Here is a 16,331-nt window from a genome sequence, read left to right as displayed (position 1 = left end):
TGTAAAGCACTATAGGGTGGCGTCTTTGAGATCTGAATTCCACTCCGCAGGCCTCAGTAGAAAGAAAAAGATGTTGAAGTCCCAGGAATCTGACCTGTGAGAGCTTGGGGCAGCAGCTTTGCATGGTTGTCCATTATTATTTAAATTGTTTCTGCACTTGAGTCATTCATTGACAAACACCTTAGTCCTCATTATACATCAACGTGTGAGTCTGCCTCAGCCTCAAAGTCCCAGTCTTTTCACATCCAGCTAGTGCAAGCCTCTCATCTTAAAAACAACAAAGGCCATTTACATTAAAATTATGAGGCCTGTGTACAACCTATCACAAAAAGATGTTATTCATAGGTTCTGTTTGGGGCCGAGCTTCTTTTGTTTGACTTAAAAAGGCATCAGAAGTAGTTCTTTATAGTACGTTTGAGTGGACTGTTTTTTTTAACTGATATGGAGGTAGATCTTGCTGATCTACTAACAGGGGGTCCCACCCTTGTATCACAGAGCTCTACAGTCAACTCCCACAGCTTTGCTTCTGCTGAAGGATTACATGCAAAACAGCCCTTCTATTGTCCTGGTATTTGCAGCTTTATCAGTACACCGCAAACATGAGCGGACAAACTGATTTAGGCATGTCTGGTTTACAATCCAAGAAGAGATATCAAAATCTACATGGAAACTAAAATACATACAATGCGTCTTTAAAAGACAACGAACCCCTCACTCGTTTAGAAGTAAAAAATAGTGACTGCCTACTTAGGGAGTTTAGGGAAAAGTGACTTACCCAGCATTTAATTGTCCTCTCTTCCTTAAAATGAATTCCCACAATTAAGGTGAATCCTTTGTAGCACTACACACAAAAGCTCTGAAAAAACGAATCAGTGTTTCAATTTACTTTTTACAAATACTGTTAAACAGGAAATGTCTGGCAAAAAAGCTGGAGGTGTCAGACTCCAGGGGGCAGAGACATTAGGTGTGATCTCTGCCTGAGCACACCTGACACTCATCCATGAGCTCTTGTGGCACAGATATGCAACAATTCGGGTAAAGTAAATGTAAGAGTGGCACCTTCCTTCTACCCATTCACAATTCAGACCAACTTGCCCAGAGTGATTTTTGTACTCAGACACTCATTTTGCATTCAGACACAGGGAAATAAATCAAGTTCTTTCCCTCCTTTATTACTAAACTTTAATTTACATAGACTGGAAATAAGATGCATGTGTAAAGAATTTAAATCTGGTGATCAGACAACTTTTTAAGTAAGGTAGGCCAGCTTGGGCAAATCCAGAAGGATACAACTTCTGCAAATTTGACTAGATGCCAAAATGGGCCAAATGTCCTCCTCTAACAAAAAAAAATTATCCCTGGTAGATGAGTGTATATTGGTTTCAAACAAAGACATGGCCACAATGAGTCTATAAAAGCATACACAATGCACAGAACTTATTCATGCTGACTGTATAGCAAACCCCTAGGAAACCAAGAACTAACAGGAAAACTTAGTCTACAGCACGCTATGCAAAGTTGACAACCAGTAAGAAGGTTTGAAAGTAATTGCATAATATTCTCATTAGCCTCTGGAAATTTCATCTGCCTTCCAAAGAGCTTAGTTAAAGTGTGGTGAAAGAGCAGAAACAAACAAAAAAAACATCTTAGTCTTGCTGCCATAGAGCACACAGCAGCCAAAGCCGTGGTACTGATGTTATCTAGACTTCACCAGAAAGCCCAGAGTTCCAAACAGTACAGATAGTAAATAAAGCAATCAAAAGTAAACTTACTTCTTAAACTTCCCTTTTCATATAGTGCACACGGTGAATATTGATAGCTTTTTTCTGATTGGGATATGCTTAGGATAATTAAGTAATTTTATCTTTAATGAAAAATTCTAGGCAAAGAAAAAAAAAAGGTCCTTAAGCATTAGAATCTTGAAATATTTGATAAAAAGGGAACCGTTTTAAAGGACTCCACAATTTAACAGGTTTCACAGAAATTGTTTTGAGAACGGCCATTCATGAATACCACTTAAAGATATGGAACAAATCTAAACTCCACAAAAACAAAAACAGGATCTAGAAAATAAAGGTGACCTGCAATGTGAGGGAATTTTATGATGTTTTCAAAACCTAAATCAATCTTACATTGCAAGACAATCAAGACTTGCACATCATTCCACATATTCTTACCTGCTGCATGAAGTACTATATTGAAAGTAGTATTTTGCTTTAGTATATACTGAAGAGGATATAACTTGTAAACCTCACGTAATGAAGCAGAAGACAAACGTGCTGTAGTGTGCTTTCATGTTGTGGCATCAAGCAATTAAATTTGAAGGCCTGAGTTTCAACCAATATTGGTCTTTCAAATTTACAGCATATTATAATTTATTATGGATCCATCCATTCAATATTGTTGAGGTCACAGCTAACAATAAGAATACACAATTGCTGTTTCATTATTACCTCTACGCAATAGCAGTGCCACCAGCTTTACATTGTTTCACGAACCTTTAAATTAAAGTGTACATTTGCTTATAAAAAGCCATACATTTGAGAGCTAATGCACGTCAAAACTTTTATAGGCAAACATTCAAAATGACTTCACATCTTGAAGGAGAATGCCTTTGACTAAAATAAAAGACAAATGGTCCCATGGAACAGAGAAATAAATGATGCTATCAAAAGCTTGGCAGAGTTTTGGACTTTAAAATGGAAGCAGCCAATGGAGCCCTTCCAAAATTTCCTAATATACTCAGGAAAAATAAAATCTTTTATGTGAAGAAAAATGAAATCTTTATTCCACATTTTATCAAAACCACACAGGAGCCAAAATATATTTTGTATGTCAATGTTAAAATATTTAGTGGTTTTCAATGTACATGATCTTGGACTTGAACTACACAGTATATCCCTTAATCTATTAAAGCTATGCAACAATGGTAACAGGAATCAAAAGACACATCTGTAACAAAGACACAATAAATAGGCTCATAAGAACATCGCTCAATGCAACTGCCAAATCAACCCTCAGGCATACTTGAAAAAAAAATGTAAATCATTTATAATTAATTGTAAACATTTATAAATCTAGAAATAAAAGCATTTTGACCACACAAATAACACTTTACATATTTTAATAAGGCACGCATTTTTCTACTTGATTACAATTGACTGAAGTGCTAAAAAAAAAAAATCAGAAATGCTTCAGAGCATCCTACATATAAACTTTGCTCATGGAAGAAGGTACAACTTTGTGCTTTTACCCTTTCAACCCTATGTTGTTGAAAGGTTTTATCCTTGTTCCTTCTTAAACAAAAATAAACACTTGTTTATTCCTATTGTTCCAAATCAGAGGGGTGTTGAACCGGATCCTCCGATTTTCAGCTCCCGAGCCCAGAGACCAGCACATGGAACAATGAATGTGCATTTTCCTGCCATGTCCTAACAGACAGAGCCAGAGAAGCACAGCTCTAAAGGATGAAAATGAACTTTTTAAAAAAATTCCATTGTTTTTAGCAGAAGCGGTCTTCAAATGAGGAATGCCTTAGGGAGCTGGACCCCAGTTCAAAAATAGTTGGGCAACACTGCTCTCTGCTTACTTACAATATAGATAGTTATGGTATAATGTGGTCCTCTTCTGCAAAAACATTCAAAATAATACCTGGGGTTTAAGTTGTAAAAAAAAAAATGGCGATACCACTGATACCAACTTCATTTAATCAAGTACAAGAACACATGTCCTTTAGTGGGATCTTCAATGCACTACAGTAAACGTCTTGAACTAACCATTACTAAGGCTAGCTTTTATACATGACACTTGGTGGTCAACATGTTTAACCTCTACCATCCAGTTCAAGTTACAGCTAAAAGCCAGCAACCCGGGGCAGCCTGGATCAACTGATGCGACACCTATTGACCATGGCTGGAAAATGGCTTCTTATTCCTCTTCCCCGCCCCCCCCCCAAAACAAGAATTTAAAACAAAGAAATACAAGAGAGAAAGCAAGAAATCCTTTTAGTAAGTTTAAGATTGCCAACAGTGAGCAGAAGTATTTAATATACTGTTCTAAATCTAATTCAACAAATTCACGATAAATTATATTTTTAACACCTTGTGGAGACTTCAAAGTTAAAATTAGCAAACTGCATTTAAAGACATTCATTCTTTTTCATGAAAAGGATCAAGGCCAAGCCTCGAAGTGAAAACAGACCATAAATTATCTTTTAAGAACCAACCTAATGCATAAATCCCTACCTTTTGTCATTCAAAATCTCATGTAGATAGCAAAAAAAACACCACTAAAATCCAAAAGCCCTGTTGTCCAGATACTGGTGAGATGATACAGAGCTATTTACTGTATGTCACCAACTGAACATGACTGGCTTACTCATTACTCAAGTTGGCCAAGCTATCGACTGCTTGGATCACAATCGTGGTTTGACAAGTGTCTGTGAGCTTGCAGTCGGTCCTCCATTCAGTGCTAGCTCTGCTGTAGACACTTAAAGCTTATAATGCAGTAGGAAGCAGGTAGCTTGAATGAAATGTCTGTCCGTTTCCTTTGCTCATACAAGAATGGCATCCGAGTTGCCTAAAGCCACAAATGCAGGCTAACTCAGTGCCAAACATGAACTTAGCTTTTGTGTAAAGGTGCAATGATTTGTAAGATGATCTGGAATTTTCAATGTAAAATGCCCAGTCCTTCCTTTTATCCTTCACAGTGTTGCATTGAACAGCATCATTTTATGCAGAATCCAGGGTGTAATGTCGCTCCAAAATAAGCAGAGCACCAAGTAGCATTTGGTCTGTTGATCTCAAAAACACATCACACTGAAACTCTAAGCCACCCCTCTTGCCAGCACAAAGGCACATCCACTTTCGTTGCTAAAGAACCATTTAAGTACTCAGCTCTGCCAAATTAAACTTCATTTTCACAACCTTAAGCAATGTTTACACAAAATGGAATGAGCAAACTTTCTTGGACAAAATGGATCACTTGCTGAAAAAGGTTATGTTAGTATTCACTTCATGACATTAGTTTTAACACTGACCCTTATGTAGCTAGCTTTGCAAGAAAAAGAAATCCATCTCTAATTAAAATGGCTTTCAAGTACCAGAGTACCAATACATGTCCAGTAATTATCCACATTTTTCTGTTCATTCAACAAATGTCAGTAAAGGTAGCAGCCTTGGCTTTGTATTGTTCCAGCAAACCGTTACTTGGAACTCAAATATATCTAAACTACATACTGAGCATCAAAATGAGAACACAAAGATGCTAATTTTGCCGATAACGGTGTTGGAGGTGCAGGAAATTTATCTAGACAAGCTGTAACTTTACGATGCATGCGAGCAAGACGTTGTCTCAGCTCATCCCATAAATTTTCCAATGGGGTTGGAGTAGTGCAAGTAAGACATTCACAGGCTTACAGTAGAGTTTTTATCTCGCATGAAAGCTGCCACCACACAAGCACCACGGGAACAGGTGACCTGTCCACCTAACGTGGTCATGTCATTAGAAGCCAGCAGGAAAACCAGCAAATGAGGTCCCAACACCGACTGTGGCAAATTGCACACAGCACAATTGGAGTGCTTTAACAACTAGACACTCCAGACCATCACACCTGGACCTCCCCATCAATTGGTCTGTTACACTTCACCTGTGCATTGCTCTGCACATCTGTAAAACACTTGCTGAAGTCCGTCTGGATGATCTACACAGAACCTTGAATTAGACGTAATAATTTAGGGTTTATGCAATAAAGTCACCTGAGTACATTACAGATGACCATGATCAATTCATGACCATGATACCAAAATATCTAAAATTGTTATACTGCATTTCTATAAACATGCCCACGTTGTTTCTCTTTAATGCTCAATACACTAAAAATAGCTGGAAACTCCGGGTAATCACTGACATCTCCTCACTTTAAGTAACGGTAAGTAACACCAACAGGTACCGAAGGTTCAGCACTGACAAAGACATCTCTTGCCAACACAGCACCACATGCAGGGTGGAGGTTGCAGGGTCTGGTTACCCCGAGAGCCAAGAGTCCTGCCAACCAAAATGCACTCTGCTCTCGGCCGTGCTCAATCAACTGTATGCTCCCACTGGGAAGTCAGCTAGTAACGCGACTCGGGAGTCAAACACCCATCATAAAGCTTGGCCTGCCCTCAGGCAAGCGTCTTTACCAAACCTAGGCGGGAAAAAATTGAAAAGCTCCTTAGCGCTTCATTTTGAAGTTCAAAGCAGACTGCAGGAACTCTAGGCTACAATCCCGGCTATGAAGCAGCAAAGCATCTCCATCAAAAATAACTGCCCGGCTAAATCCAGTTTCAGATGTTTTAGCTCTGTCTATGTGCCTTTGATCAACAGGCTCATAGCAAATTCTGGACCTTAATTTTGAAGTCAAACATCTTAAAGTCTTGTACCTACAGCTCCCTTTTCACATGCAACACCCCATCTAAGCCAATTCCACAAAAGACTTTCACTGGTTTCAAACTCTGCTGTTGTATTTCCTATGCTGGAGGTTTTATCTACTTGGTTTCCTGAAATTCAGATAAATCCATTGCCTGCGACGCAGATATTAACATCTGCCCTTCCTTTCCCATGTGCCGGACTACTTTAGACCTTAACAATTGATCACTCCCCCAAAAAACAGGGTCTTCATTCTTGAGTAACACAAGTAATTCAAAAACTTGAAAACCAATTTATGCTTTACTCACCCCACATCATTATTACCCCCACATTTAGAATTTTTATACCTAATAATTTGCACTATGTTCTGTCTCATGATAAAAGAACAATGCATATACCCCACATATATACCCCCCCACACACACACACACTTTCACAGACTGAATAAGAAGCAACAGATCTAGAATATCATAATATTTCAGTAAGTCTAAGCAAAGGTTACTTTAATGTGACATCTTTGGTATAAGATTGTGAAATCTACTACAGCAACAAAAATACTGAACATTTACATTACTTTAACTTCTTAACCCAAGCACAAAGCAATAAAACAGAAGACGGATAAAGACCTCATGAAAATTGTATTAAAGACTGTCTCTGGTGCAGACACTGGTAATGGGAATGTGTGGAGCCAGGAAGTACTGCAGATCTGTGTTCCTCCACAGACAGCTGACTCCAGTGTCATTTAAGTATGTCTTTTACTGAGATCACACTATGAATCATGGGAATCAATATGAGAAACAACCAAAAACAATACTGCAGAAGAGAAACAAAAGTAAGACTAGCACATGAACACTATCACTTACTTCTAGTAGCGATGAAGACTGTGTTCACCAAACTCAGAACACAAGATCCCTTACATGACGCTATGTTTCAGCTAAACAAGGCTAGTGCTTATTAAGGGCTCGTGGATTTAGACTAAAAATAACATGCTGACAAGAAAAAACAAAAGAGTGAAATGGGCAAAGCGGATTTAATTGCCATCTTTCCTCCTTGAGTTAATAACTGCATGATTCCCTGGACAGCTAATTCACACCCCGAAAACTAAAAAGAACAACTTACTCCCAGCTCGGTTTGCATATCAGCGCACACGTTAAATACGAGCTTCAGGACTGATGTATCCTTAAAAGAGATTGCTCCCTTAACAGACCCGCGGCCAAGTCTTCCTGAACGAACGCACTCCCCCCTCCCCCTCCACGCACCCCACCCCCGTAGTTTAAGTGAAACACCTACCCGTCTGAGCCACAGACTCCTGCTCAGACTTGAAGCCCACAGTCTCGGTACATGGCGCAGTCTGTTGTTAATGACAGTCTGTAACCCGATCCTCCCTTAGGGTGCTTTGAGTAAGCACTTCCCTCTCCCTATGCTTTCCCATTGTTCCGCCCTGTAGTGCCAGCTGTTTCTGACAGCCAAATTGCTGTGCACTGAGAAATGAGTGCTGTCAGAAGAGGATTTTTCCTTTCCTCCCCCCCCCCCTTAGAACGCAATGGCCTCCGTGGATGAATTATGCACTTTGGAGTCCTGGAGTAAAGAGAGCAGCTGCACAATGGAAATGCAGCAAAACTGCTAGATATCATATTAAAATACATATTTTTATATGTAAAAAGGAAACCGTCAGCACTTACCACTCCGCAGCACTCATATTGTTCTTAGGTGGTGGCAAATAGACCCCCACAAGCATGAGAAACAGAACACTTGAAGTGTTAATACAAACTGAAAAAAACACAGCCTATGCCAACTTTTCTGAAGTATGTGAAACCCTGTATTCTATTATGAAGTTAAGGCAACATTCAGAAAAAAATACCTTCAGATGAGTAAGCATGTTGTATTTGCAGGCTCAGGCTTCTGTTGTTCACAGAAGCTACAAACAGGCAGCAGAGAAAAATGGTTGAGGGACTGATTTGGCAACTTTCAGAAATGGTACATGCAAATGTGCCCTGGTCTTCCAGAGATCGTAAGCAAAACAAATCAATAATGTCTGTAGGTAAAGAGTAAAACAACATTTGGACTGTGGAGCCTTCTTCAGCTGTCTGCTTCAGTACGTATTGAGAAAATCAAACTGAGCAAAAAACATACAAATATTCATTTGTTGGTAAAGGGGGGGGGGGATTTTTTTGCAATGATATTTATTCCAAAAATGCCTAAATATTCAGCTTTCAAACGGAATCACGATGTTTAGAAAATATCTCAGGCCTCATTTGTAGGATTACACTAGAAATAACCAACCCTTGGCATCTACATCCCATGCTTTTATAAGACTCTGAAGCTTCATACAAGCACTGAAGTGGTGTTTACGTGCTCAATTAACCCACGTGCTGCAGAACACTTTGAACTAAAGATTAACTGCAGTAATCAGCTGCAATATCTTGGAATCCAGGTGCCAAGATAGACTTTTACAATGAAAGAAGTTGGTATTTTTGTGAAAGTATGCAATTTCTTCACTTTTCCTAAATAGTTCAGTCACTCACACCAATTTAAACAATGTAAATATCTCTTAATTTCATAAATGCAAAAGCATTAAGTCTTATAAGACGCGCTAACAGATGCACAAGCTTGAAGGAACACCTGTCTGCAGTGACCCCCTACTACGGCCAATACTTTACAGGGTGACCCTTTGCCTTATGCTAAGGCACTAAGTTTCCAACAGTTTTCAAACAAAATGAGCAAGGCTGTCCAAAGTGAGCTTACTGGGATGATTTAGCAGGTATATTAATGTTACAGTGGCGACACTTGCACTTGCCAGGACTATTATATGCAAAGATCTGTATGGACAATAGATAATTACAAACACCCCACTCCTTCAGTAGCTCTGTTCTTGGGTGTCCTGCATGTGTCTGTGGACCACTGTCCCATGAGGAGGCTGACCTTTTTACTCAGATACTGGGAGGTACAAGACTGACAAATATATTTCCTAAAGTAGGGTCACATCCCGACATTCTTTTACATACCAACACATTTCATTTCGTTCCAGTCATCATGCAGGGCACTGCAAATAAGGTTGTGCTTAGACCATTACTATGCCAGATAGAGCTGCTAATGTGTCTGGTGTAACGCACGTCCTGCATATAAAGATACAAAACATTATTACTTGAAATCTGCACCTTTTGGTTTTCATGTGACATTTAAAGCACTGGGGTTCTGGGATCCCATCTGCGAGGAGTTTAAATGTTCTCCCCATTCACATGCATTTCCTCCAGCTGCTTCAGTTTCCTCCCAGTCTAAAGACTGGTACTGATAGATAAACTGGCTTCGGGGAAAATTGGCCCTGGTGTGACTGCATGTGTCAGTATCCATGTCTGCCCTGTGACAGACCACTATCCTGTTGTTGCTTGATGGGACACGTTCCAAGTTCCCCATAACCTCGTATCAGACAAAGTGGGTTAGAAAGTAAATGGATGGATGGATTGGCTTGAATAAAGGGGGAAATCAAAGAGATCAAAACTCAAGGGTACCCCAACCCACATATTCCACACTAACCTAATTGTAGCGAAAATGACAAAAGTCAGAATATTGATTTCCCCTAAATAAAAATGCCTCCTTTTGGTTTACAAGCTCAGAACAAAAACAGACTAGTACCATAAAGCTGAAAATGTCTTCCACTTCTACAGGAAAACAGTATTCATGTGCATTAATTCAGGACAAGCCTTCAAATGGTGTCATACCAAATGCCAAAGAAATGGCTCAGCTGAAAAGCAGGTTTATGTTTTTCACTACAGATTGAACACATTCACAAGAATCATGTGTTGGAACTCACTTTTTCCATTTTCTTGTAACATGCAGACCTATATAGTTTGGTGCATATCACTGCATGGGAAATGCCTCATCAATTTATGTCAAATTAATTATGCTAAAAGGGGACTGGGGAGCTGCAGCTTGTGCGAAACGTCTGGCACAATCATACTCAAGCAATGGCTCCTCCAGTCTGATCCATTACAGAAGTTTGTCAAAAACAACTTTAAATGTTTAACTGAGGATGAGCCTTTAAAGATCTCTTCACATCAATGTATTATGAAGGAGTGGCATGGATAATGGGGCCACAGGCTGAGACAAAGGTTAAACAATTACATTATTGGCTCGAGATCTTACATTCCCCCCCCCATCTCTGACCCAGTAAAGTTGACATTCTGAAAGCATGACTTGATCCAACTCAACAGCTACAAAAAAAAGAGTTTAAGCTGAAACAGAAGCATAAAAATATTAATGCACAGTCCAAATAACCTTGATCTTTAAAAGGGTCTATGTAAAATAATTTATTTTAAAAGGTTTACAGCAAGATACACAACACTTTCCTTTCTTTCTGTCATTCCTAAATTTAGAGAATTTCCATACTGTTAGAATACGCTTCCATTTCCGAGAGTAAAAAGTTTCGTAGCTGGTCTCCTGTACTCCACATATAAGGTATCTTATACAGCACTGAACACTGCAGGAGAATTAGAGAAAGCAGTCTCAGATATCTCAGACACTACCAGCAAGCAGTCAATGAAATCATTTCTGTAACTAGCAAATGAACATTTGCAGAAATTTCTTGATATGAACACTGGAAACAAATTTAGAATTAAAAATGAGCCTTTAAAAAAAATATAACTCCCATCTTAATCAACTGCTAAATTCTCATTCATAAAAGCATTTTTAGTTCCTGGTGAACTATTCAATTAAAGTTTACCTTCTTGGGTAAGCCTATAAGTAAGCTCCACTTTGAGTGTCTCAGGCAGGATAAAGTTTTCAGAAAAAAAAATGAATGAGAATCTTCACATGAATAGGCCTAATCCAAATGCTCACTGCGTACTTTATTGGCAAAGGATTACCAAACAATTTGGGAAACAAAATCTAAGTCTAACCTACGCTTCAAGCTGATGTAGTTTCTTTTTTTAACCAAGTTTAAATTTTCAGTGGCAATTATGACATTTGGCAAAGCAACTTCAGGTCTGTCACTGATCTGTAAAGTGCAATGTTCAGGACCAGAATTACCTCTTTGGGGCTTTCAGCTCAATTTGGAAAATATATTGATAGGGAGAGAATATTATTGGATTCTCTACATCTCCGGAGAACAGGCTACCATGTGATTAAACCAAGTAAAAAGAACACGGACAACTTTCAAAAAACATTTACATTGAAAAAAAGACTCAAAGGATCATGTGTTTTACTTATCCCACTGACCTTGCCCTTCCAAACATAAATATTGAAGATATCATCTTTTCTATGAATGGAACCATTAACAAAAGATTTTGCAAGCACAACAAATAGTGCGTTTTTTTTTTTAAAGCTGCGTCTCACTGATCGGAGTGACTTTATTCATACAAACTTAATCTCCGATCGAAATTTTAAAATAAAAAAAAAATCAAGCAACCCGGTAAGAGAATTCTGGCTGCACTCTGAAGCTACTGTACACCAAAATGCAAAGCCATTCCTTTCTCTGACTTATCAGAAGACTCCAGGATGTAGATCTATACAACTGGCGTCCACAAAGACCCCTTCTGACCTCATTTCACAGAGAATCCAGACATCAGTATGCCCTGCAACTTCTAAAGCATGAACTGTATCCAATATATTCTTTGATAAGGCACTGTTTGGTGTATTACTTCTCCATTTCAGGAGAACTAAGCTTTCACAACAGTAACACAATTTACTGGTTAATTAAATGTTTTGAAAAACTATTGATGAATATTAGATCAGTGATTAGCACACAGTTATTTGTGAACATTTGTCTTGTGGATAGGCCTTTGGGAGTTACATTTTCCATTCAAAGAAAAGTGCTCAAATGAGAAACCATTTAGAATACTAAACTTTCTGTTGGCATTTTAGACAAATCTACATATTAGCAGCACAAGATGAATTAAAAAAATGAAAAAAAGACCTTTCATTAACAACAAAAGGCAACTACTGTATATGACAACTTGAATAAACAAACCGAAGAAAAGTAACATTAGTGGAGTGAATTTGATTTTGTAGACGTTTAAATGAGTAAAAATAAAAAGACTATTCTCGAAGGATCATTCTGAGAGGTACTTATAGCATTATGATCTTGTATAGTCTGGATACAAAAAAAACACCAAAGAATATTATCTTCTCACACAGAAGATATAAAACCCAGATCTGAAGCTTTGTTAAGGGTACCTGTGCTGACCTGTCAAAAGATTTCACTGACAAAGTGTCACCACACTACATCAGCACACTAGATTAACATACTTTTCCAGGTATTTTGTCAAAGAGAAAATAGATGCCTCCATCATTAAAGAAAGCATTAAACATTTGGTTCATGTCTTTCATTTTACCTTTCAGAACAGAATTAACATCTGCTTCTTCTGCAGCTTGTACACTCAAACTGCCCATCACTTTAATCTCTTTATCATAACCCTGTTTGTATACATAGTAACGACCAACCCCATTCCATGTGACCAAGCCCTTCTTATAGTTGTAACGAATAATCTTAAAAACTCTCTTTTTCAGTGTTTTTTTTAGTCAGTTATACAGTATTGGTCTGTATTTGTCATGATTACGACATTTACTGGATGTGCATGAAAGTCAACTTTTGCAAAGCTAGCATTTACTGCAGCCAAAAAAAAATGATGATTTGTTAACATAGCCCTAAGTGTTTTCATAACGTACATTTTAAAATTGACTCATATAGCACGAACAATGAATTAACAGACTGGTATAAGCTTTTTCTGACATAATGTCTGGCATCAAACTGATAAGCTCCGTTATGTGGAGTTGTTGATCTTGTTCCAGATTACTTTTTCGACACCCCTAGACTCCAGCTTTAACTCGGATAAGCACTATAGGTTCCTGATATGTCCTACATTTCCATTCATGACAGTGCTGGAAAATACAACTAGGGAAAAAAGGAGTACTGCACTTCTTTGTAAAAGCTCCCCTTTGCCACTCCATACAAAATGTTGGTTTTGGTGACATCTCCTTATCTAGAATATTCATACTATAGTCATACTATGTATAATTTAGTCACAGACCCATTTAGAACTACTGTAAAAGCTAAAATATTGAATTCTCAGGGTCCCTTATAATATTTAGGTATTGCACAGTGAATAAGTGGATTAAAAAATTCCAACATTAAATGACAGCAGTATAAATATTTTATAATTAAAATTTGAATTTTAACAAAAGGAAACCAACCACAGAGTTTTTGAAAATTGCGTATAAAAGCAGGTAAACATTTAGTTTCGACAAACAGATGTTTATCCTGAGTGGGGGATATCACTGCAGTCGGTGTAGAGATGGTGAACCGTAACAAGCTCTGTCAGGACATAAGAACTACACTACCTTCCAAATCATTCAAAAACCTAAACTGTTCTTGGGCTTAGCACGAATAGTTATAGAATATCCGTTTACAATGTTACAAATCGTTATCGTTTCACTTCATATACAAGTTCGTTAAGTGTTAATTCATTTCCAAAATGTTTTGTTCTTAAAATCATATTGCCCATTTTTAATGGTATTTATGAAAAGTACTTTAAATACTGGGATTTTGTTATTTATTCTAAGCCTTTTTTATTTTAACAGCATGAACTGGTTATCGAGTGTTTGATTTGGCCTAAATAATCACGGCTAAAGCGACAATATATGGTAGAAATTAAAATTCTGAAAGTTGAATCACGCAGACCTTACTGCAAACACATGCGCGAAAACGTTGATGTGGGTGGAGGAGTAAAAGAAAGAAGAAGAAAAAAAAACGAACAACTGCAAGTATGGAGAAAAACGCAATTAAAAAAAGCCAAACGTACTTAGAACCATAAGGTTGCTCCAGTTTTTTTACCATATGTTACAGTGTTCATCTACAAATGAAACCAGACACCTTAATTAAACTAAGTTGCCTCCGGGGTTCTTCCCTGTGCTTTTCAAAGCTTTTCATTAGCGGTTTTTGTCCGAGTTGGGGAATGTTGGATACACCACCTATTGTAATGTTTAATGCTGAAAATTGTGAGATCTGCAACCAACACAGTTGAGCTTAAGCCATGTTGTGAACGGCGTCTACATGACAAAAGCCACTCTAACCAAGTGCCAATTGCCTGTACTTTAGCACCGTGGGGAGTTCAGATGGAGAGGACAAACACTCCCAAAAACACGACGTGCACGAAATGAAGCAGCCATGTCTAACGAAAAAGTAATTCACGTAATTTAACGATTTACAACAGACTAGTGAAAAAGGAGGTCACTAAACTGAGATCAGACCGGTGGCCAATTTGAGTTCTTACAATTACCGGCTAATGTTTTCCACCACCACGTTTGCCCAGACCAGAACTTAACAACTGGGCGTTTATAAACACAGAAGATGTTTTTAAGATTCTATTTCACACTATGTAATCCAGTGCTAGCGCCAATAAAAGCTAGTTAAAAAAAAACAAATAAGCAAGCTACCTAATGATGTACATTCACAAAGTCGATCAGCCCTGTTTATATGGCAAAGCGTGTGACAAAACAATAAGCAAATAAGCTATTATTCCCCCATTTCAAACACTGAAAAGCTTCAAACTTCAAGCAACCAAACTTACCTTTATCCCGAAAAAAAGACGTGCTTTCAAGACAGGAGGTCAAAATTAGTTCTTTCGGAGCACCGTGGAGCTATTTAGCCATTGGTCTGGAATCAGGGGTGCTGCTGCAGCCTTTTTCCGTTGTCTTTCCGAAAAGCGAGCTACCCAGCTCTAGTATCAACATCGCCGTTGTGCTGCTAGTTCACCCACGGACTTCTACAACTTCAGGCCACACGACTTCATCACCCGAGCAACTGCCGCCGTCCCTCTGCCCCGTCAACTTCATCGATGTTAAAAGAGTAACCGAAAAACTTTCCCCCCGAACTGGGCGAGCAAGAATCTTCCTGGAGGAGGAAGTCGCCCTGAAACTCTGTCTACTGAGTGTAATTAGAAGACCATTACCACATCATTTCCTTTCTACCCTTTCTGACTGCAGACACCTGGGGAGACAGGCGATGTCCGATACGCCGGATTGAAAATCGAACTGTTAAGCAACGCAGGGGACAAATTTCGTAATTATAATCAGGCTCCCAAACGAGTGCAGTCGGTGTCAAATATTTGCACAACGTTTGTCAAACAGGACAGGAGTCTGGATTAGGTTTTGGCATTCTTACTCCATCTGCTGACCGACTGTTTCAATTTTTGTTTTCAAGGAGGTTCGAAAAATCTTGTGCGTGCGTTTCTGAAGGCAATTTCCATTTTCGGCCAATGATTCTACTGCCACTGCCACAAAATCTGATTTGCAAATTATTGTATTAATTATTATATTGATCTTCTACCTCTACGTAGCTAGAATAGCTCGATTTGCTTGGTAGACACATTTTAATGCATTGTAGCTCAAAATCAATTCATACACGTTGAAAACTAAACGGTATAGCCTACAACTGATCGCTCTGCCGGCTTGAGGCACCAAATTCCTTGTATCATTCACATCAGATTGCTTCAATAAAGATATGTACTTAAAAAGTAATTAAACCACATTTTAGTGTTTCTGGTGAGCAATGATGTTTAGGATTCATCTTACGGGTAATGAAATATGCGTGGGTTCTGCCACTTAGCATGTGTAGACAAGTCTCGAAAAGTGTCTAATTAAAAAAAAAGATTAGAGCACTAGCTGTGTGTGTGTGTACGTCTGTGTAATGGGAGAAGGAGGTTTTTAAAAACATCTTTTTTAGACTTGAAATTAGTGAGAGACAGTCTCGGCCCATCGTGCTCGTGTGACTCTATCTCTGAAACCCCCCCAGGAAAGAGACAATCCAGAGAAGCCAATCAAGAAAGCGCAATACACTGGACTCAAATCCACTTGGACTCCACACAGAGAGCCGCCCCAGGACCCCAGGGGTGTGAGACAACATTGTTAACCGCTTTACCTGAATAAAA

The 16,331-nt window shown here is 38.6% G+C and overlaps 1 protein-coding gene across 4 annotated transcripts in view; it reads right to left on the bottom strand.

Annotated features, from left to right (window-relative positions):
- The window catches only part of LOC148649183 (activin receptor type-1), a 33,554-nt gene extending 18,442 nt beyond the window's left edge, over positions 1-15,112 (bottom strand). Inside the window, exon 1 of one of the 4 annotated variants that reach the window (XM_088605535.1) lies at positions 14,973-15,112. The gene's annotated coding sequence lies outside the window, so the exon portion shown is untranslated. Of the gene's footprint in view, positions 1-7,527; positions 7,631-7,698; positions 7,850-14,963 lie in introns of those variants that run through there. The other 3 variants (XM_088605538.1, XM_088605536.1, XM_088605537.1) reach the window with 3 other exon arrangements.
- Positions 15,113-16,331: the final 1,219 nt, after the last annotated feature.

Source organism: Lepisosteus platostomus, chromosome 14 (assembly GCF_059453375.1).
Source record: "Lepisosteus platostomus isolate fLepPlt1 chromosome 14, fLepPlt1.hap1, whole genome shotgun sequence".
Classification (NCBI taxonomy): Eukaryota; Metazoa; Chordata; class Actinopteri; order Semionotiformes; family Lepisosteidae; genus Lepisosteus; species Lepisosteus platostomus.
This window is presented reverse-complemented; position numbering and strand designations above follow the sequence as displayed.